General features: G+C 39.7%; 1 long non-coding RNA gene and 1 pseudogene across 1 annotated transcript; one reads left to right on the plus strand and one right to left on the minus strand.

Annotated features, from left to right (window-relative positions):
* Nucleotides 1–10,499: 10,499 nt before the first annotated feature.
* On the minus strand, nt 10,500–26,897 carry LOC129057993 (uncharacterized). Its single transcript, XR_010136015.1, has 3 exons — nt 26,791–26,897; nt 11,553–11,706; nt 10,500–10,571 (listed from the first exon to the last, which is right to left on the minus strand). It is a non-coding gene; the product is annotated as an uncharacterized LOC129057993 (long non-coding RNA).
* On the plus strand, nt 21,432–22,868 carry LOC100438144 (Y-box-binding protein 1-like; annotated as a pseudogene).
* Nucleotides 26,898–27,335: the final 438 nt, after the last annotated feature.

The raw sequence follows: 27,335 nt of genomic DNA on the forward strand, positions 1-27,335 counted from the left end.
TATGAAGTAATTTAGTCAAGGTCACAAAGTATCAGCGTCAAGATTTAAAACCATCTGTCTGGTTCCCAAGTTCATTCATTTCCCTTGGCTGAGGCTGTGTCAGGCACAGCACATTGTGGATAATGAGATACATATTTGGGCTTTGTTCCCATTCTTGTCCCAGAGCACCTAAAACCCTTGGAATTTCCTGAGTGATTGAAGTATCTTTTGTTATTGATAATGAGCCACTTTCCATCACCTGAGTTTGGGCTAATGAGGTGACCTAGGATGGGGCCCCCAGATAGCCTCATCCTGGGGCTGAAAGACACAGTGCAGAGAGGATTAGAAGGTTGAAACTTTCAGCCCTACCTACCAACCTCCAGGAAGAGGGAGGGGGAGTCTGGAGATTAAACTCTATAAAAACTCTTGAACAGTGAGACTTGATGAGTTTCCAGGTTGCTGAACACACGGAGGAGCAAGGAGGGTGGCATGCCCAGAGTGGGCACAGAAGCTTCCTACCCTTTCCCCATCCATACCTTGCCCCAGGAATCTTTTCCATCTGAGTTGTACCCTTTACAATAAACTGGTAAATGTAAGTAAAGTGTTTCCCTGAGTTTGGGGAGCCATTCTGTCAGAGGTGTTTAACCAGAGAGACTTCATCTTGAATAGGGCCTAGGTAAAATAAGGCTGAGACCTACTGGGCTGCATTCCCAGGAGAGAAGGCATTCTTAGTCCCAGGATGAGACAGGAGGTCGGCACAAGATACAGGTCACAAGGACCTTGCTGATAAAACAGCATACTGTAACGAAGCCAGCCAAATCCTGCCAAAACCAAGATGGTGATGAGAGTGAGCTCTGCTTCTCCTCATTATACTGCTCGTTATACCCTCATTATAATGCGTTAGCTACTAAAAGACACTCCCACCATTGCCATGACAGTTTACAGATGCCATGGCAATGTCAGGAAGTTATCCTATATGGTCTAAAAGGGGGTGGAACCCTCAGTTCCAGGAACTGCCCACCCCTTTCCCAGAAGACTCATGAATAATCCACCCCTTGTTTAGCATACAATCAAGAAATGACCATAAAATAGCCAACCATCTGCCTATGGAGTAGCCATTCTTTGGTTTCTTTACTTCTCTAATAAACTTGCTTTCACTTTATGGATTTGCCACGAATTCTTTCTTGCACAAGATCCAAGAAATCTCTCTTGGGGTCTGGATCAGGACCCCTTTCGGGTAACAATTTAACCAAACTAGGAGGAGGTGCTCATGGGAACCCCTGATTTATAGTCAGTCAGTCAGAAGTATTGGGGGCCCAGACTTGCAACTGGCATCTGAAGTGGGGCACTCTTGTGGGACTGAGACTTTAACCTGTGAGATCTGACACTATCTCCAGGTAGACAGTGTCAGAATTGAACTAAATTATAGCACACCCAGTTGGTGTCCAGTGGAGAACTGATGTGCAGGAAAAGCCGACACATTGTTCAAAGAAGTGTTTTGTGTTTGAGTGCAGACAGAAACGGTGAGTATGTGTTTCACCAGACATATTCTGTCCTATCATTCTGTCAGATAAATGGAAGGATGCATTTCTTTATTATCTCATAAAGGGAATTTTTCTGAGGCCTCATTCTTAGACACAAAACTTTCCATCTATTATCTTTTCTAATGGATGTAAACAGTATAATTGCTTTCTCCCACCTGTCTAATGCAAAGCACTAACATATTAAAAAGTGTGTCTTGATCTGTCGTCCTCTCCTCTCTTGACTCATGTCAATATTTCAAATTTTGTCCTATTTAGGAAAACAAGGATTCTTTGTCTGCAGGATGTTCGAGATCGGGTTTATAATTCCTCTGGAATTATCTTTCCAGAGGAACAAGGAAAATAAACTGGGGAAACCTTTTGGGTGAAGATGCAGGTCATTAGCAGCTTGACACGCAAGAATTCACATTGAACCTGGCCATGTCTGACATTAATGCAAATACTCACTTGGCCCCTGCGGGCTGGGGAGTGAGAAAAAAACGTGGTGTGACAAGATGGATACTGGCAGCTTTGCACTCGGGCAGAGACAGTGAATGCAGCCTGTGGGATCTCTTCCCACCCCAAAGCCCACCATTCTATGCTGTGAAAGGATCTAGGGCCGTATGATAAGGAACAGAAAGTGACATTGTTTTGTTATTGTTTTTATCTGTCGAATCCAAAGAGACTATACATTTAAGGCAGTAAATAGGCTCAAGAAAAATACCAGAATGAGGAGGAGGAGGCTGTCCTAGGCGGTGGAGGGGCAACAGGCATGTGTGAGATGAAGAAAAGGAACAAGATCCTCTCCACAATCTTGTCCAGGTCCAGAGTTTCTTCTCGCCTTTCTCCTCACCTCCTTGCACAAGATAATGCTTGAGATGATGAGACTTCAGGGGCAAACTTCTAGTTCATATCCATTCCCTGCACACTTGCTGAAACAACTGCCCATGATTCTTATTGTGGTCTCCCTACTTCACAACTCCAGCCAAGCCCGGGGGAAGTCTTAGTTCATGAGGGACTAAAAAGAGCTCCTTATGAGAGGCAGGTGCAGTGCTAAACACTCAACACACACCATCTCTTTTAGTCCTCCCAGAAACTGCGTAATTATTACCATTGTTCCCACTTTACAGATGAGAAGATTGAGGCTCAAGCATCTTAAGTGAGCAGCCTCAGGCCACCAGCAAGTCTGAGCTGAGATGTGAATCTAGATGTTCTGATTCCAGGCCAATGCATCTGGGCCTGAGAATTTCAGTTTCCACTTCTACAAATCCCCATCGCCACACCTGCACACACTCTAGATGAGGTATCCAAAAGCACAAAGCAGAAGTGTGTTTGAGGAGTGCACTGAAGACCTGCTCAAAGTGCTGCTGAAGAAGGGAAATTTACAGGGAAAAGAGATTTGCAACAAAAATGGCATGGTCCAGCTCTAGCGCTAGACTCCAGCTTTTGGTGGGGAGGAAATTGAGCCATGGTATAACAAGACTGCCATGGGTAGCTTCATATTTGAGAATAAACCAAGCTCCTGGGCCCTCAGTATGAAGAATTCTGTGGGAACTTGGACTCACACCAAGCAAGCCCTAGGACACAAAGTTGCATGGTTTCTTCATGTTCTCTAATAGTGTTCTGAGTTGACCCAGAAGACAGGGATATGGTAGAAAGGACTGAAGGATTCATTGGATACCTAATTGGATATTTATCCAATTATCCAGAAATATAGTGGAGAGAATTCCAATATGAATCAATTACATTAAATCAAGTGACTTTTGAAATTTCTCCAACCCTAAGATTCCATGAGAAGAAACATGTCTTTGTATTCTTACATAACTTTGCATATCGGGGAAAAGGAAGATGAGAACAATAATAGAGGTAATCACAAGTATTTACTGAGCTCTCACTAAGTGTCTGGCATTCCTATCTCTGATTCTTAGATGCTGTAACCCAGCACCATATGGACAAAGTCAGTGGCAAGAGGTAGAACAAGGACAGCAACAAATTAATTAACTAAATAGGAATTTAATTTGAGTGGAGTCCAACAGGAATTGTAATTCATTTTGGCAGGTTGCACAAGACTTGTCTTGCCCTTCAACAATGCAAAGAAAGCGTTCGACAAAGGAAGCTTCATGAGACTGCCCTACCATTGCCAGTGTTCCTGGCAACATACACGCCCACAGGTCTGCAGAAGAAAACACAGTAGAACTACCTAAAAGATAATGATTCTGACAAGTGATCCTGACATGACGGGCAATTTGGACCTTTCCTCTAAGAGCCTATAGTGATGATCATAGCCATAACCACTATTTGTAAACACACTAACATATGCAGTTTCTCACTTCATTGAGAAACTTCATTGAGTTTACTCCACTTAATTGAATGTTATCTTAGCATCAATTTGCCCATTTTGGACTCCTTTCCAAGTGGCTCCCCAACTAGATCACAAGTTCCTTGAGGGCAAAGCCCTGGCAAATTTCTCTGCCCCTCGAAAACAGTCTTTGATAAGTACACAGTCGTGTGCAGTAAACACCAAAAGAATGGAACAAAAAACAGTTCTGATGTGGAATCAGCAGCCACTTCTGCCTAGGGCATCTGTATAAACCGTCAATTGCTGGGACAGCAGCTTCAATATATGGCACCTACCCTGGTCTCCCTGTCTTCTGAAAAGTCTCCTCTAGCCCAATGGATGCCTATCAGGCGGCACTCCTCTTTCTGTGCTTCAGTAGGCCCTTGAAGTTCTCTTTTTTTTGACCCTCTTGAGGCTTTAGGGCATCCTGTTGTTTGTCAATCATTTTTCACACACTATAGTCCTATGGAACTTTGCTGTTTTAGCTATCCCAGAGATTCTCAAACTTGAGCAAGCCTAACAATCCCCAGGGCCCACACTTAGATATTCTGCTCTGGAAGAGAATCAGGAATCTACAGTTTTAATCAGCCCCACCAGGTAATTTCTGATACAGGTGGCCCAGGAATCACCCTTTAAGAAACACGGACTCTGTCAAAGGAATTATGAAAATAGGATCTTAATCTAATGATTGATTATTATGATTCCTAGGAGCTAGAATCTCGAGTGTGCTTTGTCTCTGGGGTCCTAGAATCACTGCTATTATTCCCAGAATTAGGTTATCAACCAAAGGGATTTCTGAAAGAAAACATTAGAAACAAGCCCTGATTGAGTCAGAAAGCTGTCCATGTGCATTGATACCAAACTGAGAGGGAGTGAAGCCAGAAAGCCAATGGGAAAGCAACCATTTTAGGAGAATGAGGTCAGATGACAAATGTCACATCACAGTGAAGGGATGTCACAGTTCTTAATAGTGCAAGAGGCCAGTGAATTACCCATGTGGTTTGCTTTGACTGAAGCCGTAAGTTCCTCTCTGTGGCCATGTCATCATTAACTTAAAGCAGCAATAGTCTTTGCTTGCCAGAGCTTATATGTAGTGTGAGGGAGATTCTTAAGCAAAATTGTGAAATAATTTAGGGTGATCTGCACATTTCCCTTTCTCGGTTATCTCTATTCCTATTTTGTTGTACAAGCTTCCACTTATCCACTGAACAAGGTATTTGAGGGCCTCAGATTTTCTTTCCTCTCTTCCACCTGAACCTACTTTCCAAAAAGCATGTGTACAGTTAAGGCTAAAGAATTTATACAGCTAAAAACATGTCTCCCACAATTACTTATATCTTCATATGAATACATTATATTTATTTATGCCTAGTTATGTAATTGCAAATTGTCAGCCAATCATGGGAATATATTTCTTCAAGCAATGGGAGTTTATAGTACTTCTTGGCACAGATATGAGACTGTCTCGTTGCACAAATTTCACAAGACAATTGAAACATCAAGGCCTAGAAGTCATTCACAGACAAGCCATGGACAAGGTTGGTTGCATGATTTATTCTGTAGGTATCCTCTCCCCTTAGTTCCCATAGTACCCAAGTTTGCATTTATCCAGTATTTTTCACACCATTTGTGCTGATCATTCATGTTTCCGTTTCTCCCCTTCCCCCACCAGACTCCGTCTCCCTGGTTCAAGTGACTCTCGTGCCTCAGCCTCCCAAGTAGCTGGGATTACAGGCATAAACCACCACGCTGGACTAATTTTTGTATTTTTAGTAGAGGCAGGGTTTCACCATGTTGGCTAGGCTGGTCTCAAACTCCTGGCCTCAAGTGACCCACCAACCCCGGCCTCCCAAAGAACTGAGATTACAGGCATGAGATGCTGTGCCTGTCCAGAAACCAAGTCTTTCTTAATCATCACCATTCAGGTACATAACTAGTACTCAAAAAGATACATGCTGAAAAAATGAACTCAAGTGACACATACATAAGATCCAAGAAAGAAAAAGAAAGGAAATTTACCTTCCCTGCTTCTACAATTCAGATTACCTTACCCACACACCTCCAAAAATATCTCATGGTATGAGCAAATGATTGGTAACCATGGTTATGTAAGAAAAATGAAAAGGAAGGGGAAAGAACTAAAATGATATAGACATACTAAAAATTTAGAATAATTTGCATCTAATAGGTATAAAAATTTGTAACATTGAGGTTACATAGTTGTTGAGTTTTTTTTACCTTTTCATGTTTCTTAAAATTTACGCTAGTTACCATGATAAATTGGTAACTATGGAGTTAATAATAAAGTGATGAAAAGGCTGTGGCACGGCTTTTTGCAGAGACTGCATTATTGCACACCCATCTTTGACAAGGCAATTTCCCCACAATAACTGTAGTCTCACTGTATAATTATCTCAACCACTGATATTTCTCTAGAACTATAAGAAAGCCAAGTGCTACGTAAACAGGCCTGCTTGTTCACTGCAGATGGACCAGTCTATCTGTAAAAGCAAGTACTCTAAAAGAACGCTCCATGAATGCAAATGAGTCGGCTCTTGGTCCCTTCAGATCAATCCTTTTCTTAATCTAAGCTTTGATTTCTTGTTGCTTCTTTGGTTTAAATCAGATAATGTAAGGATTGGAACTAAAGTAAAATAATAAAAATCATAAGTATTTTATTATTATGTTACTTGTGGTGTCATCATTTTGTCAGAGCTATGAAACTACCTTCATTTTAAGGCATGTGTTCTACAGTTTACCCCTCAGATAGGGCTTAAACTACCAGTATAGATAGAGAAGAAATATAAAGGGTTGCTGTGGTTCAGATGTAGTATGTCCCTGCCGAAACTCATGCTGAAATTTGATTCCTAAATGTAGCAGCGTTGGGAGGTGGGGCCTATTGGGAGGTGAGTCATAGGGGCAGATTTCTCATGAATAGATTAATGTCATCTCATGGGAATGAGTTTTCACTCTCACGGAACTAGATCGGTTACCACAAGAGCAGGTTGTTCCTCCTTGTATTTGCTTTATTTATACACCCATTCACCTTTCCATGTCTCTACCATGTCTTGACACAGCACATGGCCCTCACCAGACGCTGAGCAAATGCCAGTGCCATAATCTTGGACTTTCCAGTCATCAGAATTGTGAGCTTAAAAAAAAAAAAAAAAAAAACCCTTTTCTTTATAAATTACCCAGCCTCTGGTATTCTATTATAGCATCACGAAATGGACTAAAACAGGAGTAAAGGGCATATATGTAGATGATGTTTTTTTCTCTTTGACTGATGTAGAAATTTACTAGATCCATATGGGACTAGAGTATATACATACATATATATGTGTATATATGTATATATCTATATATGTATATAGAGTATATATACACATATATATGTATATATATACTCTAAAATAAATAGATATATTTATATAACATTTATAGTATCTACATGCTATAAAATGCATCCATTTTAAGTGTACAATTCAATTACTTTTAATAAATTTACAGAGTTCTGCAACCATTACCAAAATCCAGTTTGAGAACATTAGATTCTTCTGAAAAGCTCCCTCATGTTCATTTGCAGTCACCATCCCGCTGTTTCTACTCCCAATGGCAGGCAAACACTAATCTGCTTTATGTCTCTGTAGGTTTGTCTTTCTGGACATCTCATCTATTGGATGTTCATTGAATCATACAATATGTGCTCTTTTGCATATGGCTTTTTCCACTTAAAATTTATCCACGTTGTAACATGTATCAGTTACCTATTCTTTTTGTTGTTGCTAAATAGTATTCAATTACAGGTATATATCATTTTTTAATCCATTAACAAGTTGGTGGGTATTTAGATTATTTCCCACTTTTGTCAATGGTGAATAATGCTGCCATGAACATTTGCATACAAATCTTTGTGTAGATACATGCTTTCATCTCTCTTGGGTAGATTCCTAGCAATGGAATTGCTGGGTCACATAGTAAATTTAAATTTTTGAAAAACTGACAAACTGTTTTCCAAAGCAGTTCCCCCGTTTTAAATTCATACCAGCAATACATGAAAATTCAGTTTCTCCATATCCTCACCAACACTTGTTATTGTCTTTTTTATTATAGCCATTCTAGTGGATGTGAAATGATATCCCACTGAAATTTAATTTGCATTTCCCTAATGGCTAAAGATTTTGAACATCTTTTCATGTGCTTATTAGCAATTCTTGTATCTTCTTTTGTTCATTGGTTTTTGTTTGGCTGGTTGGTTGGTTGGTTGTTTTTTTATTTTTATTTTTTTGAGATGCAGTTTTGCTCTTGTTGCCCAGGCTGGAGTACAATGGCACGATCTCAGCTCACTGCAACCTCCACCTCCCAGGTTCAAGCAATTCTTCTGCCTCAGCCTCCCTTGTAGCTGGGATTACAGGCACCTGCAACCACAACCAGCTAATTTTTTGTATTTTTATCGAGACAAGGTTTCACTATGTTGGCCAGGCTGGTCTCGAACTCCTGACCTCAGGCAATCCACCCGCCTCAGCCTCCCAAAGTGCTGGGATTACCGGCGTGAGCCACTGCGCCTGACTCATTGGTTTTTTTAACATAAAGTTTTTAACATCGAATTTTAGAAGTACAAAAATATTTTATAATTGTATGGCCTAACCCCTTTATCTTAGAAGTAAGAGAAATAAAGACTAGAGATACAAACAATTTTGCTCAAGGCACAAGAGCAAACTGATGGTAAATTGACATTTTAATTTCCTAACTCTGAATTGAGTTAAATTCAAACTCACTTCCCTGGCAGTAATTAAGTTATTCTCTAATATAGTTATTAGTGAAAAGAAACTAATGAAAAGCCAAAAATCGTAGATTCCTTGGGAACAAGAATCATGTGTTCCTCATTTCTGTGACCGTCTTTGCACCCACCATAGTCCCTTATCTATTGTCGGCACTTAAGGAATGTCTGCTTAAATGAAAAGACATCAATGAAGCCTCAGTCCAGTCAGAATTATGTAACAGTCAAGTGCAATGATAGTCCTTGACTATATCGAGTATATTCTGGGTTTCATATCATTATATAGCCTTCAAAAAATTGTTTTAATTACTGTGGACACCAACCATCATAAACCTACCAACTCAAAGTGGTAAATCCTTTGAGCATCTACCTCAGCATTATCCAGCATGTATTCCGAATACAGATGCCCAGGTCTTACTCCAGACTAACCGAATCTAAATCCTTGAAGGTGAGACCTGGGAGTCTACATTTTTCAAATACCTCCAGAAACATTTATGCACCAAAAGAAGAAAAAAATGAAAGCCACTGATATAACAGATGCTGTGCAGCATATCATAGGATTACTTACTCGAAAGCATTAGGTAGAACAAGGACTGGTCATTTAGAAGGGATTCTAATCATGGAAAACTAAAAGAATGTCACAATTGTTGAACTACCTCATGAACTACCAATGGTATACACAACTTTCCAGGAAGCCTTTAATAAGTTGGGATCAATAATCCATATTGACTTTACAAAAGCATTAAGGGACAAAACACTCCTTGATTGTCATGGACATCATTACAAAAGGCATTGATGGGCTCTCTGCTCCATCTCACGGTGCTGCCAACACCAAACTCTGCTCTAGTTATTTGGAACATAAGATTTTATAGGTAACATCCATCTTGATAACACGCCTGCATTTGCTTGAATTGGATTTAAAAACTTGCACCACAACCATATCTAAGCAGTCACTGTTGCAATGTATCACCTCCAGCAAACAATTAGGCATAAAAGAAAAGTGTAAATGATTAAGAATGAACTAAAGCACATGCTCAGAGAAGATGGATAAACAAGACCAGGTGAATTTCTGTTTCTCAGCTTGCCACTTCTTATCCAATCACTGTCATCAGTATCATTAATGGGGCATTATGTGAATGTCAATTGACCATTTGTATAGACTTGGCTCACACTAGAACTTCCTCTACTCATTTTCATGGCTGGTACCACAACTAAAATAATTGCCCCCATGCCCAACCTTGCAATCCACTCCTCTTCATGTTACACCTTCTTCAAGTATGTAGTAGATTGTGTTTTCCAAAGATAGACACTAAAATATTTCCCATCCCACCTGCTGCTCCGCAATGTGACCTTACCACCTCCCGTCACCCCCCATTTAAGGGTGCAGTCTATTTTTCAACCCCTTCTTGAATTTAGGTGAACTCTGAGACTAATTACACGAGAAGTGACACCGTACCCCTGTCAGAATCATCCTTAACTATTTTGACAACTTTTGCTTTGTGACTTTTGGAAGCCAGACATCATGTAAAAAGTATGACCACCCTGAGCAACAATTTTTTGGGAAATCCAAGCCACCTGGAGAGGCCCTAGAAGTCGAGACCGCAAGAAAAAGAGGCCAACACCGCCAAGACACTGGATGTGTCAGTGTGGTAGACATCTTGGAGGTAGATCCTCCTCATCTACTATCCCAGCTGATGCTGTGATTGGAGCTCATCACCCAGCCAAACCCTCTCCACATTCCTGACCTACAAAATCAAAGATCAAGAGAAAACGGTTGTTTTAAGGCACTAAATTGGGGATGGCTTATTATATAAGAATAGATAACTGAAACAAAACATTGAATAGTGCTTTAACCTATTTACTTTATGTATTTGTTTACTTACTTGTCTGTCTGAATGTAAGCTTCATCAGGCCACAGCCTTTTCTGTCTTCTTCTCCACTGTGTATGCAGTTCCTGGAATAAAGCAAGTGTTCAATAAATATCTGTTAAATTATTATTGAATGCATTTTTGTCACTGGAGAGTCTACAAGCAAGCAATAATGTACTCTGGTTGATACCAGTACATTGTGGTACTGTATATTATACCAGTTCTTCTTTTATTTTTATTGGAGGCATTCATCTTTGTGAGGAAATACATGTCATGAAAAGTCCAGAAAACATAGGGACAAATGTCACATCATCACACTGATTAACCCATTTATGCCAGAGGTTGCAAATTTTTTGTCTGAAAAATCAGACCTTGGTGATGACCTTTAGCAGCAGGATATAAATAAGTCTACAAGCTTAGCGTTCCAATAATGGAACACTAGGCAAATGGATTAACTGCAATTTTCAAAAGCAGACCAAGAGACACATTTCATCCAGGGCCACCAATATTTCATTTTTAGTATAACTCCTGAGCTCCCACCAGGGTCACAAAGTAAAGAAACCAATATTTGCTCCCTGATCAGAGCAATCGCTGATACAGGGCCATACAAAAGGAATGAACTTAAGATATTACTTGGAGAGGGAATACGGCTTTCAAGGATAAGGAAGGATATGCTGTATCAGAAATACCAGTAAGAGCTTGGGTTCACAGTTTTATACGTTTTCAAGGTCCTCAAAGTTCTTCACTAAGGATTTGATTATCCCTGCATAATATTGAATATAATTTTCCTCATTGAAAGACTGATATCAAAGTCTATTCCTCTCCTCCTTAATGTACAACAAAACCTTGAGAATTCCAGCAGTTTTATATCTGCTGGCACATTAAGTACTTATAAACTTGCAATTGGAGCCCTTCCTAGAAAGCATATTTATACACCAAATATATGTTTTTGAAAACAATTTATCTGCTTCTATAAGTACCATAATAGTAATAGACATATAGTTTCTCCAATTATTTTGTTTGTCTACAAAATAACTTAGAACATTAAGCAGCAAGGGTACCCTCACCTTACCAAAGAAGCAAAGTCTGTTTCCTCCAAAATGTCAGAAGTTCATTTTCCCTAGCTCAGGGTAGCGAGCAATTACAAACCTACGCTGTCCCATGCTCTGCACAGATGTCGTTGGTAGATGAATGCACATGTCTTATATAGAGCCATTAGCCCTAGAAAAAAAGATTGATAATGGCAATGAGAATGTTAGCAAGCCTTTGTTTGCCCTTCCTTGTTTTATATGAGGTTTTCTTCATGCTTTTCCCTTCTCTTACAGACCATTGTAAATGCGTTTGCCATTTGGTGATTTTGTCAAGGATTTTTCAGATTTTCTTTATATAGATGCTATTCATCTATTCTCAGAAGTGTCTGTGAAACTGACATTCTAATATAAGATTTGGTCTCTAAAGTTGTACAGGATGACCACAAATAGAAATTGATATCAACATGTTAAAATTTCCTGCCTCAATATTTTATCTGTATTCATTAATTTATTTACCTCAATGTCTCAGTTTTAAAACACACCATCCTTAATGCAGGGTGCAAACCATTATACATGTTAAATGAGTCAAACTGCACCCTCTGCCAATATCAGCATGATACCCATCCTTCCATTACACCCACCATCACTAACACTCACAGCCTAAACAATCACTCTTGGTTCCCCAGCTGGGGCTTGCAAAGAGAGATTCTTGCTGCTGGCACTTGTATAAAATCAAACTATTAAGGAGTAGAATACCTGAGATGCTTCTAATTGCAGAAAGATGGCTGGGTTGTTAGTAAGAGAGTCTGATGCTCATGCTGACCACAGTTTTAAAAAGTACAGTCATGTACCATGTAACGGTTCCATCAGTGATGGACTGCATATACAACAGTGGTCTCAGAAGATTATAATGGAGCATACATAGAAACCTGATATATGGTACTTGATATTGGCATTTCAGGTCAAGTAGGGGAAATGATTGATATTCAGTAATGGTGCTGGCATATTTGGTTTTCACATGAAAAATATATATACCATTTAGGTTGGTAAGTACACTCTATGAGGTTCACACAACAGTGAAATTTCCTAACACATTTCTCGGAAGATATCCCTGTCACTAAGCAACACAGAAGTGTACTCTTTTTCCCCCTTAAAGTAATATCATGACATGATGGTTACTGAATTAGTCTGCTCAGGCTATAGTAACAAAATGCCATGGACCGGATGACTCAAACAAAAGGAATTTGTTTCTCATAGGTCTGGAGGGCAGAAAGTCCAAGATCAATGTACTGGCTGATTCAGTGCCAGGTAAAGGCTCTCTTCCTGACCTGTAGACAGCCACTTTCTCATTGTGTCCTCACGTGGCAGAGACAGAGAGAGAACAAGCTTTCTGGTGTCTCTTTATAAGAACATGATCCTATCACTAGGGCCTAACCACATGACCTTGTCTAAACCTAGTTACCCCCAAAGGGCTCCATCTCTAAATACCATCACATTGAGAGTTAGGATGCCAACCTATGAATGGAGAGTAAGGGGAGACAATAACTTGGTCCATGCCAGTAATTAAGACCATGATGAAAATTCAGGAACAAAGCAAGGCTAAGAGACCATTAGAGGAAATAGTCAATAGTGTTCTCATATTTTGTAATAGCTCCTGTGCCCAACTATATAGGATCTGTCTACAGACTTATTCTCCTTGAAAGCAAAATGTAATATCTATGTCTCTATAAAATAGGAGACCAGTTTTCAGCTTGTATCTGAAAGTTTAAAAAGTTCTACCAAAATGAGCAAAGTTTAATTCCCTCTTACCCTGCCACCAAGGGACCAAATAAGAGAGGCAGCCAACCAGGTAAACAGCGTACTCTGACTAAAGATGCAGAAAGCTACAAAGCTGTAGGAAAGAAAAAGAAGTCACTTCTAGGGCAACTTAACCAGCAGCAGAGATTTCACAGAAGCCCTTACTCATAAGCAGAGACTCTTGACTTCAGAACACATCTGCATCTTAAACACAGAAGAGAAAAACATTAATACATTGTGGGAGACAAGAATATGCCACCCCAAAATATGAAGGATTGTTAAGTTGAATTAAGAACAAGCAGATGCAGAACAGCTCTCTGCCCTCCCTCTATTTGCCGAAAAGCAGGAAGCAGATTTACAAAGATAAAAGGTATCCTGACCCCCTTCTCTACCAGGGAGAGAAAAAAATTAACCACTGAAGACAGCTTTGGACACACGTCAGCCTGGAGATGGGATGAGAGGAATCTACATTAACAAGCTTTACTAATTCACCTTTATCTGCCTTCCCACCATTTGCTGCTGCTGGAGATTCAAAGTCCTCTCTTTTGTCTTGTCACTTCTCTAAAATGTCACTGTTCTTTGTTGATGATGCATATAATCTGGAATTCAAAGCCACTTCTTTAAGACTATTCATCTCCTGGGTGTTTCCCATGTATTTATAAAATACATATGTTAATAAATTTCTGTTTGTTTTTCTCTTATTAATCTGTCTATTGTTACAGGGCTCCATTTCAACAAAGAACTTATGAGAGTTGAAGAAAAGATTTTTTTTTCCTAGAACCTCAGAGTAGGATCCATAGAACCTAAAAACTTAAGAAAATTAGACTGGTTTAGAACAGAAATTATTCCCTTAACTATACCTGATTACATATATTTACCAACTTCTACTAATGGGGCATCGGAAATTAATATCACACTTCCAATTTTTATCGACATTTATGTAGTATAATAACATAATTTTCATTCCATAAAATGGCTTAATTCTCAGTCAATCCCTTGTATAATTTTCATAAAGTCATGAAGTTTTAAAACCCTCTAGATATTAAATGCCCAAGCTGAGAAGGTTAAGCAAGTGATATGTTTTAGAACTTCTGTACTCACAAAGATTATTTGTATCTCCCAAGAACTTGGTACCTCTCATTTGCAATGCTAAAATTAGTTTATGAGTCATTGGTGCTAGCTTAGTTCACATAAATCTATACAAGAATGAAGATCATAGATTGCAAATTATTGTCTACTTCCCCTCAATGTATAAATCCAATTGAAACACTATCTACCCATCAGATGCAAAAAGAGACAGATGCTACCTAGTGTCTGATAGCTTCAAGTGCATCCCAATTCTACTCGAGTCTAGTTCCATTTTGGGATTATCCAGATACAGCTACGTCAAAAGTTAGTGTGATATGTTACATGCAAAGAACACTCAACACATTCTGGTGCTAGTTTTTCTATTAACTATATGTATCATGTTAGGCAAGACCCTCATGTGTCTTGAATTAGTTGCTTTCCATGACCTCTTAGAAGTAATAGACTCTGATTTCAGTTCTGACTAATGCAAAGCCACCTGTGGAAATCTAATCTTTTTACATTGAAATCTTGATGTAGAGCAGAACCAAATTCCAGAAAAGCAAACAACATTTTCCAGGCCTAACCTGTGATGTACATTGACTTCACTCTGTAAAGGAGATGTACATTGACTTCACTCTGTAAAGGAGCATGTTTTCTGTATAAATGCAGTACAAACATGAAATTGAGACACAAGTGCACATTACATCACTCCAAGCAATGATTTATCATCAGGTATAGCAAGGAAAAAACAAAATAAAGTCAAGGTGACCAAAACTCTTGGTTTTCAAAAGACCTCTAACAATTCACTAGATAAAGTATGATAGCTGCTCAGACTTTGTCTTATAGTTTAAAATAGTTAAGAAAAATGTTCTCCAGTTTTATGTATTAACAGGTTCTGTAAAATTTCTTTTTAACTAGACCACATAACAAAATCTTTCCCAAAAGAAAAATGAATGGAAAATACAGCAAAATATGGCAACTGCTAAATCTTGTTTCTTACCCCTTTAATTCTTTGTATCATGCTCTATTCTCAAATGAGTTTAGTAATCTAGAAGGTAGTCAGGCCTGTGTCCAGTGGTTTATAAAGACAGATGACAGTGTAATACACAGGAAATCCATCCATGTTCTAAGAGATCTGCAATTGATCTGGCCTGCTTGATGAAAGTATTTCTAACCTACTACTTAGTCTATAAGATTCAGGTGAACAGTATGTGGGACTCTGACCTTGAGAAGTATGAACACAGATTCATTCCATGTGTACTAACTCTATAAAATGTGACAAATCATTTGCATTAACAATGTGGAAAGTCTGTCCACAAACCCATAGAGGACACTTGGTGTTTTGTGCGTCTTTTTTCCCTTACAGTGCTTTTCAGTCTGGAAGTCATTCCTACTAACTTGAAAAAACTCAAGACAAGTCCTTCAGCCTGACCACAAGCCAAGCTTATCGTGATGTAGGTTGAGCTTCTCTGCCTGCCAGTTTCATCCCACATGTCAATTACAAAAAGCTACTTATTATGTTTTTTCCATCCTTATCTGTCTAATGTGGAGGACAATCTCTTCAGGCAACCAGAGCAGATTCTGTCATTTCTGAAGGCTTAAGAGCTGCTAAGCAGTTACCTCTCCTTGCCTCCTGGCTCTGAATTTTCCTGGTGTCAATCATCAGCTCTTCTCCAAGAGCATGCTTCAGATCCAGCTCTTCCATGTCATTCCACCCTTAATCCCATCTAGGATCAATTATGTCTCTAAAAATGAGAGACGAAAACATCTCTTTGAAATGGTTTAGATACCAAATGGACTTGATGGCAGAGGGGCCATTGTTCCTGATAGGGCACCTATCAATTTTCTGTGACTGTCCCTGAAGGCCAGTGTCTGTGAACTCCAACAGACTTGTGAGTTCTTTATTGAGTGCCAGCTGTACACTGTACTCTATACAATAAATCTCTGTGTTTCCTAAAAACCAATTATTAGATCACTCTTCAGTGATCTAAAGCTGAGTAATCTTCAGTTTTTCCTTCAAGCTAAATAGCCCAAGTATTTTACATTCATTTTCCCCTGCCTGTTCCATTTTCCTCTAGTTCCCTTTAGGTCTTCTTATATCTTGTCAATGAACAGTGCACATTCTGCAAACAAATACACTGGGGCACAAACTGAAAATAAGACTAATTTGTCACTTCCAAATATTTTGTTTCTGCATAGCAACAGCATCATCCTTACTTCATGAGCCACAGCAGAAATTTGCCAACACCTGGTAAGTTTTTTATTTCTTTCATGTGGTGCTTAGTCATTGCCCTTTCTATCTTTGTATTTGGGCTTTTGGTCCCACTACATATTGGAAATGTCACTCTTATTTTCTTGGCTTCCTTGACAATATATACAGGGAGTGGGTGGCCTCTTACCTGACCTGGGATATTATAAAGGACATAGGGTGGCATCAGTAACGCTTTCAGATGTTCTCATTTACGATTACATGACTTGAATAATCTATAAGGTAATTTTGTTGGAAAGACTTAGGGGGTGATACTGTAATTCTTACATGTAAAGCACTTTGAAGGGCTTTCACATATATAACCCATTTCATTCTCATAGCCTTACTTTGATGTAGGCTGAGCAAGGCAACATATTATTGATCACTTTTTACAAATGCAAAAACTGAGGCTTAGAGCAATTGATGACTCGCCTATTGTCACATTACTAGTAGAAATGCCAGTCAGAATAAAAATCCAGGTTTTCTGATTGTCTATCCAAGAGTAACTTTTCTACTCCGGGGTTTTCATTCTTCAGTAAGAGCTGTAAGGACTGAGAGCCACTCAGGGACCTGCCACAAAGAAGGAGGCCACATGGCCAGGGCTTTATGCCCCAGCCCCTGCTTCAATCAGGGCAGGTTGACATGTATCTATTTTATCAACTGGGTTTCTGTTTAATCTTTACTGTATAAGATTTCTGCTTAAAAACATACGCATTGTTTGACTACTCAGCACCATGCTAAAAAGAACATCAAGGGAGTAGAAGCCATGAAGGATTGGGGGGGGGGGGTGTCCAAAGAAGAATAAACAAGCTAAGACATGAGTGAATTGAGGATCACCAAATATATAGTCAGCTCCAGGTGGCATCTCTGTCTAACAGCAGATCTGCACATGGGTAGATGTTAACCCCTCAGAGAATAGTAAAAGGGCAGTAGACATTGTTTTTATTCTTAATAAACATGAATTCTGTAGAGAAAATGGAATGGCTCTATAGAAAAATGCACAGACACATACAACTCAATTACATTAACACCTGCATAACAATAATAGTTCAGCAATCCCTAGCGTTGGCTGCCACAGCCAACACAAAACCTCATGCCCCTTGCTCACTCTGCCCTTGTTCTCCCTTGCTGAGCCCTTATTTATGTCCAAGGCCCAAACTTCTCATAAATCCTTATCTTTTCTTAGAAAAAAAGGAAGAAAACACCCTGAAAAACAAAGCCTCAAGGAAGTAAGTGCATGCTGCCTCTCCTAAGGGATGTAGCATTTTAAAAAAAGGACTCTACCAAGGGAAAGGCTAAGGTTGAAGGGAAAAATATGAATTGTTAATGGTTCAGTCAAACTTTGATGAAGGACGTAATTCATTGATTCATTTATTTTTATTTTTTTAGAGAGAGAGTCTTGTTCTGTTGCCTAGGCTGGAGTGCAATGGCACCAACATACCTCACTACAGACTCAAACTCCTGGCCTCAGGCGATGCAAGGGGGTAATTTAGAATAGGAGCTCTCCCTGGGATGTTTCATGTCTGTCCACAAAGACACACAAACATCCCTTGGCATATGACGACACCATCTGGGAGCCCAGGCAAATCTATGGTGAAGCAAATGGAGCATAAGCCTTAGAGCCACTTAATGCCCCAGACTTCCAGCCACAGCCCTGGAAGAGGCGCTGCAATGTGTTTTTGCAAAATTGGCACAACAGTGAGGTTGTTTGTTTGTTTGTTTTTAGCTGTAATTGTTTAAGCTACTGGATCTTCCCATTCTGACTTCTCCATCACACTTCTGTCTGTCATGTCAGGCAGCATTAGAGTGGCTACAGGCATCATTGGAATCCTGCTAAGAAGTTGAGTTAAGGTATATTTAATTTGGTTCAGAGGATATATTTATGTGGCTTACAGCTGTTTCTTTATATAATTAAATTATTCCTCGCTGTCTGTCCCATTGTGGGAATGACTTCCAGAAATATTTGTATTATCAACTACACCATACTATGAAGGACCAGTACAGAGGTCATATTGCAATACATTTGTCTCATACAGCACCGAGCTCTAGAAGTATGTGGGCAATAGAGAAGAAACATGTTTTTAATTGTATAGAACCGAAAGCTAGACTCTGGAGAATTCTTCAAACCACCAGATGGATAAAAGTCTAAGTAGAGGATTCATTTATCATTCTTATCAAAACAGAAGTTCTCACCTATTGAGGAAGACTCACTAATGCAGTGTATATGGTTACAAATAAACTATGTTTTTTTCTGGAAATTATGTAAAAGTGAATTTTTCAAAACTCCTGCATTTATTTTATTATTTTATTTTTGAGGCAGGGTCCCACTCTGTCCCCTAGGCTGGAGTGCAGTGGGGCAATCATACCTCACTGCAACTTCCAACTGCTGGGCCCAAGCGACACTCCCTGCTTGGCCTCCCAAAGTGCTAAGATTACAGGCATGAGCTGCTGCACCCAGCCCTAGAGTCCTGTTTTTAAAGGGCAACAGTGCTGCATGGTCGTGCATTTGCATGTGGTCAAGCTTAGGCACCCCAGCTATTGAAAATAAGAAACAAATTTCAGTCAACCATATTAGATGAAACACTGAATTGTCTTCATATTCTTTCAATAGAAAATAATATCACAAAATAATTTCACATAAAAAAGCAATACAAAACTAAACAGCCAAAAATATAAAGAAAGGGGTATTCTAAAGATGTGTCAGACAGTTATAATTTAAAATATCATGGCATTTTTCAGATATAATGATACTTGTAGTATTTGTCAATTTTATAAAATTTATAATTTGTTTAATTTCTCTTCTCATTCCAAATAAATACCATCTTTGGTCCTTGTTATATATTTTTAATCTTCTATAATTTTTCTTTAAAAGGATTCCAAAATTGAATAAACTTCTGGCCTACAAATCTTGGATTTTCTTTTGCTGAGAGTGACATTTGAGGTGAATTATGCTTGGAAGATTTTGTCCTCACAGCTACCCAACGTAAACTTCTTAAACTCAGTGAAGATCAAATGTGATTATTTCCTTTCCTGTCCAAATTTTCTATCTGCTTGTGAATTCTCTTTCAGCACATCACTTAAAGCAAAACTGAAGGATTCTTCATAATTTTTAGTACTGTCTTCATCTTCTAGAAAAAGATGAATCATGGTTATAATTTTTATTTTTACCACTGCCCTTTGTTCAGCCCCACAAATGATTCAAAAAGCATAATCATTCTTGCAAAAAAAATTCAGAATCCTTGCCAAATGAAAATGATTCATTCTTTCCCAAAAAATAAAAAACAATGTATTATTAACAATAAAAGCTTTGCAAGCATAAAAGTTGTGAATCCAGTTCTCAAAAATCTATTTCACAAGACTATTCATGCCTTTCATTTAAGGAAGCAATACTCATATATTTTAAGTTTGCACATGCATATAATTTACTAAATTTAAATCAAATATAATATAATGTATCTACACACAGTGTCTAAGTATGAAAGTCGGTATTTTAATATAATTGCCCATTTATATTAAAAGCCTCTTATAAAAATCTTTTCCTCTCCTGAAATATCTTTTTTCCCAATGAGAATAATAGTCATAATTACAGAGTAGTAACACATGACAGATAATGTTCCAATGTTAGAAAATTAGTTCTTTCTTAGCCTTGCAATGGAACCCCTTTTATCTGACTTTAGTATCGGTGTCATATGCAATAAGGGTATTATTTGGCTTTTCAGGGTAAAGAGACACCTAGTAAGGAACTCGCTAAGCCAAAATTCTTATATTAACTAACACTGACAACACTCAAAGAAAACCAAGATAATCGAATAGAATGGTTTTGTTCAACCTGAAACAGTTGTTTAAAATTACATTTAAAGCCATTTTTTAAGTTAAAATCCAGTTTAATAGTCTCAGCACATTGATTTTTTCTTCTGGTAAACCTGAATGTCCAGGGAGCCATTTCCAAATGGGTCTTGACATTGTGGAAGTCTAGTACTATATCCACTCTGCTCAATTTATGCTTCAAAATTTAGTCTTCAACTCCCCAACCCAGAATATCTAGAATATTCAAATAGTCGATAATAATAACATAGTGAAGAGTACTGGCCAATGTGTCTATGTCCAAGCCTACCACTGCGTAACCACAATGTGCTTGTCTGTAAAGTGGGAAGTAGGAGGATGGGTTAAACAACGTTTTTTTTGTTTTGTTTTGTTTTGTTTTGTTTGAAGACTTACTTTTTGGGTAACTCTCTAACCATGGATAAGGCCATACTCTCTTTAATTCTTACCATAACCCCTTGGTGATTATTACTCTCTCCATTTTACAAATGAGGTGAGACTCAGAGAATGGGAGGAAAATAGGTAGAAGTTTCTACTTCTTAACGACTGCCAGAGATTTTGCTGGTTATTGTACTTACTATTTAAAAATAACTCTGCCAGATCTTTACTCTTTGGTATAGGAAAGTTGGTCTCAGAAAGTCTAAGCTGCATTGCTAAGAAGTGGCAAACATAGGGCTGGCCGCAGTAGCTCACGCCTGTAATCCCAGCACTTTGGAAGTCTGAGGCAGGCGGATCACGAGGTCAGGAAATCGAGACCATCCTGGCTAACACGGTGAAACCCCGTCTCTACCAAAAACACAAAAAAATTAGCCGGGCGTGGTGGCGGGCGCCTGTAGTCCCAGCAGCTCAGGAGGCTGAGGCAGGAGAATGGCATGAACCCGGGAGGCGGAGCTTGCAGTGAGCCAAGATGGCGCCACTGCACTCCAGCCTGGGCGACAGAGTGAGACTCCGTCTCAAAAAAAAAAAAAAAGATTTCGATTGGTAGCGGGAGCGGAGAGCGGACCCCAGAGAGCCCTGAGCAGCCCCACCGCCGCAGCAGGCCTAGTTACCATCACACCCCGGGAGGAGCCGCAGCTGCCGCAGCCGGCCCCAGTCACCATCACCGCAACCATGAGCAGCGAGGCCCAGACCCAGCAGCCGCCCGCCGCGCCCGCCCTCAGCGCCGCCGACACCAAGCCCGGCACTACGGGCAGCGGCCCAGGGAGCGGTGGCCCAGGCGGCCTCACATAGGCGGCGCCTGCCGGCGGGGACAAGAAGGTCATTGCAACGAAGGTTTTGGGAACAGTAAAATGGTTCAATGTAAGGAACGGATATGGTTTCATCAACAGGAATGACACCAAGGAAGATGTATTTGTACGCCAGACTGCCATAAAGAATAACTCCAGGAAATACCTTCGCAGTGTAGGAAGTGGAGAGACTGTGGAGTTTGATGTTGTTGAAGGAGAAAAGGGCGCGGAGGCAGCAAATGTTACAGGTCCTGGTGGTGTTCCAGTTCAAGGCAGTAAATATGCAGCCGACCGTAACCATTATAGACGCTATCCACGTCGTAGGGGTCCTCCACGCAATTACCAGCAAAATTACCAGAACAGTGAGAGTGGGGAAAAAAGAACGAGGGATCGGAGAGTGCTCCCGAAGGCCGGGCCCAACAACGCCCGCCCTACCGCAGGCGAAGGTTCCCACCTTACTACATGCGGAGACCCTGTGGGCGTCGACCACAGTATTCCAACCCTCCTGTGCAGGGAGAAGTGATGGAGTGTGCTGACAACCAGGGTGCAGGAGAACAAGGTAGACCAGTGAGGCAGAATATGTATTGGGGATACAGACCACGATTCCGCAGAGGCCCTCCTCGCCAAAAACAGCCTAGAGAGGACGGCAATGAAGAAGATAAAGAAAATCAAGGAGATGAGACCCAAGGTCAGCAGCCACCTCAACATCGGTACCGCAGCAACTTCAATTACCGACGCAGACGCCCAGAAAACCCTAAACCACAAGATGGCAAAGAGACAAAAGCAGCCGATCCACCAGCTGAGAATTCGTCCACTCCCGAGGCTGAGCGGGGCGGCGCTGAGTAAATGCTGGCTTACCATCTCTACCATCATCCGGTTTAGTCATCCAACAAGAAGAAATATGAAATTCTAGCAATAAGAAATGAACAAAAGATTGGAGCTGAAGACCTTAAGTGCTTGCTTTTTGCCCGTTGACCAGATAAATAGAACTATCTGCATTATCTATGCAGCATGGGGTTTTTATTATTTTTACCTAAAGACGTCTCTTTTTGGTAATAACAAACGTGTTTTTTTAAAAAAGCCTGGTTTTTCTCAATACGCCTTTAAAGGTTTTTAAATTGTTTCATATCTGGTCAAGTTGAGATTTTTAAGAACTTCATTTTTAATTTGTAATAAAAGTTTACAACTTGATTTTTTCAAAAAAGTCAACAAACTGCAAGCACCTGTTAATAAAGGTCTTAAATTAAAAAAAAAAAAAGGCAAATATGTCTGAATCAAGGTTGCCTTGGCTACAAGCCTTGTGTTTCTTCTACATAACTGCTTCTTGAATCAGTTTTTCTCTTAGTTCTCTTCCAGTCAGATAAATGGACCAATGAAAGTGAGTGAGTTGCCTAACCTTCAAAGATACTTCAGTGTTCCCCCAAGAAGTGCTCCAATTCCACTTATGAGGAGATGTCTCCCTGAGCATTTCCATCAACCTAAAGGCAGGTTGGAAGAAAGAAAATTACTAACAGGCTCCAACTTCAAATTCTGTGGGCCCACAGAAATTGTAGGTATCATTTTGGAACAAGAACTATAGCATGAACTCCATTCATAAGAATCATTCATCTTTAAAAATATCACTACTGTAAGTCTGAAAGAAATGCTTTGAAACATAAAAGCCTGGATAACATGAAGGTGAATACACCTTCAAAATTAACATCAAAATGCTTAGCACTTTCACTGAATGAACTGATTCAGCCATACTAGAAATTATATTTTTTTGTTGTTTTGTTTTGTTTTGAGACAGGTTCTTGCTCTGCTGCCCAGGCTGGAGTGTAGTGGCACCATCTTGGCTCACTGCAACTTCTGTCTCCCAGCTCAAGCAATCCTCCCACCTCAGCCTCCTGAGCAATCCTCCCTCCTCAGCCTCTTGAGTAGCTAGAACCACAGGTTTGTGCCACTATGCCTGGCTAATTTTTTTGTATTTTTTGCAGAGACAGGGTTTTGCCATGTTGCACGGGCTGAGTTCAAGCAGTCTTCCAGCCTCAGCCTTCAAAATGCAGGAATTACAGGTGTGAGCCACTGTGCCTGGCCAAATATGTTTCTAAATCAAGAAAAATTTCTAATAACTTTTCTAGGTAATGGTCTTCCTTTAAAAACTGAGACATACTTCTTTCCAAGGTCAAGAAGATTCAGTGGCAGCCCCAGCGACCAGACATGGACCAGACATCTGCCTCACCCACAGTGTAGACCAGATATCTGAGCAAGCCAAAGAAAGAACTAAGGGCTGGCACACAGCTGATTGTCTGTGAAGAAGAACAAGATTAAATCCCACTCTCAACAGTTTGCTAAAATACGATGACAGTTTGAAAATTAGTCAGAAGGGCCATTAAAAAGGAACTCACAGGTATCTTTTTGGCCCCAAAAATAAAAATAAAGGCTAAGCCAAAAAGAATATTTGAGATATAAGCAATTTAGGGAGAGAATTGTTGCACCAGCCCTAATACAAATGCACAAGCAAAAAAGTTGAATGTTTTATTTATAATCAAAACACAGGGATTTATCAAAAACAGACACTTTTTTGGATACTGAGATTCATTTGAATAATTAAATATCCCCTCCTCTTGGAGAGCAGAGAGCAACTGCTGTTTCACTACAGCATGAAATGTAATGTAAGAAGGACTTACTTATGAGGTGAACATCATTTCTCCCAAATGAATCTGCAATAGGGGAATACACAAAAAATTTTGTGACATATCACTATCTCATGAACTGTGGGCAAATTTCTGAAATATTAATTTGTCCTTAACCACATGAATGAATCAGCATATTGAGAGCCCTGTCCTAAGATGGAAAAATAAAATTCTACATATCTTTTGCCTGTTGGATTATAATATCTTACTAGCAGCACCTGCCACAGCATCTGTTCTCTGACAATAATTTAAAAAATACCCAGGTTTTCTCTTTGTATTTTTCCTGTTAGTTTCAGCTGCTTCCCGAGCCATAAAGCCTGAGATAAATCAGTTTAAAAGATAAGTTTGAGATTCTAAAAAAGAAGAGAAAGGAACCAATGAGTTAGTGAAGAAAAGAGATACAAAGGACAAAGCACGCAATCAAAAGCTGAATCCAAGAGGAAACAAGAGTCTGGGGAGCTTTTCATCTCTAGGTAACCAATTCAGATCTGTTGCTGATATGTCCCCACTATGTTGTTGCTGGAAATTGCTACCATCTGACAAACACCTAGTGGATGCTAAAATTCTGTTTTCAGATGTACTTTTGGGCAAATCTGAACCAATCTTCCCCCTTTACCTTCATCACACAGTGATCTTTTCCCAAATCTCCTTAAGAGATCTGATATCTGGATTCAAGGGAAAACTGCTGCAGATATAATGCATAACCACCCTCACCATATAGGAAATGTATTCTTCCCTCCAGAGAGCTGTTATATTCTATTATAACCACCTTCCTCCCCTAAGAATTGTATTGGAAATGTCTGTCTCTTTGACAAAGGCACGCCATGTGGATTACCTTTTACTGCTCTTCTGACTCAAATTAATTTCTATTCCTAAAATGGGGTGCATTTTATATGCTCCTTCATGCTGGTGTGGAAAGGAATACCACATTGCAGAATCTAAAAAAGAAAGACTTGAGGTACTAAAATCTTCCAGTCTATTCCTTTACCTAAAAAAAGTTATAAGATTTCCCTTAGAGATAGCCATAATCTCCGACCCTGTTAGATAAATAAATTGTGACACCCAAGGAAAGTGGAGGGGAGAATTTTGTGATAATCAGAGGAAGGGAAACGTGGTAATATTTAAGCAGAGTGTTTCCATTGGCATTAGCAAGCTTCTGCTTGAAAGACTATTCCGAATGAGTCATAATATTCTCCAATAAAATGGTAAGGCCTAGTAGTTGTCTTTCTCTAATAGGTTATATTACAGGAGTATCTGTCTATTATGGAAACTGACTTCTTCAATACTCACCAATAGACATGGAATGCCACCAGGTAACTGAAATCAGTGAACTACTCCAGAACCCATAGCAGCCCCAGGGTTTCATAGCACTGGGGATTCCAGGACTGAACTTCACTGGACCCCAAGTACTCTACTACTCAGCATGTCATTGACACTTGAGTGGCTCTTCAGCTCTCCCAGGTTCACTCAGGGGGTGAGTTTACCCTTTTTATAAATCCAAGAACACGGATTCAATTTTGTCCTCAGTCAACTGATTTTGCCCTCTTGTAAGATTGTAAGCTGACCTCTTAACCCACAGCCTGCATGCAGTTAGCCAGTCCAGGTACAGGTGAGGATGGACATCAGGCCCAACTCATCACCTCTGTGAGGAAGCCAATGAAGACCCCTAAGGGGTATCAGTTTGCATTTTGCTTGTAAGAACGAGGACTCTGTATTTTTCTTGTACTCTCAATGAACAAAAGCCTTATTCAGGACATGGAAACAAAAAGTAATGTCATCCAACAGGGCTAACAAAGTTAGGTATTACATGTGTATTGAGAAGAGCCTGTCACGAAAATTCCCCCAACCCTTGCCATACTGTGGATTCAAGACATGCTTTGGAGTGACAATGATGATATGTTTTTGCAATGCCCAGGAAAGCCAGCTGATGTACTTCCCAGCCCCAAGTGGCAGAACCAGGCAAGAGTGGTGAGCTCCCTAGGAAACCTGCTGTGTCACTGATAGAACTGACCATCTGTCCCTTCTACTCTAAGCAGTCTTCTATTCCCATGTTTCTCACAGTCCAAGAACACTGATATTGATCCCTAAAATTAGTAAAGGCCAGAACCTTCTTATTTTCCTGCTTTGTCTCTTGATAATTCAGTGTTATCTCTTTCATCATGAGTCCCATGAATGAACATTCCCAAATCTCCCCCATGGCTTCCCAATACTCCCTCCTGAACCGCTGCCCTACTTGCCTTATATTGTCGAATACCCAAAGAGTTTAACTGTGTTACTATAACATAAAAGAAAACAATCAAAGTTATTACCTTGCATATTGTTTTCTTCACTTTACTAATTATTCCATTCTACCTTAAGAGGTTATATCAGTCCATTTTCATGCTGCTGATAAAGACATACCTGAGACTGGGAAGAAAAAGAAGTTTAATTGGACTTACAGTTTCACATGGCTGGGGAGGCCTCAGAATCATAGTGGGAGGTGAAAGGCACTCCTTACATGGCGGCAGCAAGAGAAAATGAGGAAGAAGCAAAAGTGGAAATCCCTGATATGCTCATCATATCTCATGAGACTTATTCACTGTCACAAGAATAGCACGGGTAAGAGTGGCCCTCATGATTCAATTACCTCACCCTGGGTCTCTCCCACAACATGTGGGAATTCTGGGAGATATAATTCAAGTTGAGATTTGGATGGGGACACAGCCAAACCATATCAGATGTTAATGTCAGCTCTAGTATGAACTAAAAAAAATATTACTTCAGATTCTAAACTTTGTAAATAGTTAAAGGCTAACAAAGAATATGATAGAGCTCCAACATCATAATGAAGCATAGAGTTTGCCATCTTAATACTTTGCAGTGAGTGGCAACTATCACCGTGGTGAGCCTTGCATGTTTGATTTATGAAAATGTATGATGCCTTACCAAAGGAGATTTATATTTGTTGTCCACTATGAAAACTAATCTTACCAACCAACACAAG

The sequence above is a fragment of the Pongo abelii genome, chromosome 11 (genome assembly GCF_028885655.2).
Source record: "Pongo abelii isolate AG06213 chromosome 11, NHGRI_mPonAbe1-v2.0_pri, whole genome shotgun sequence".
NCBI lineage: Eukaryota > Metazoa > Chordata > Mammalia > Primates > Hominidae > Pongo > Pongo abelii.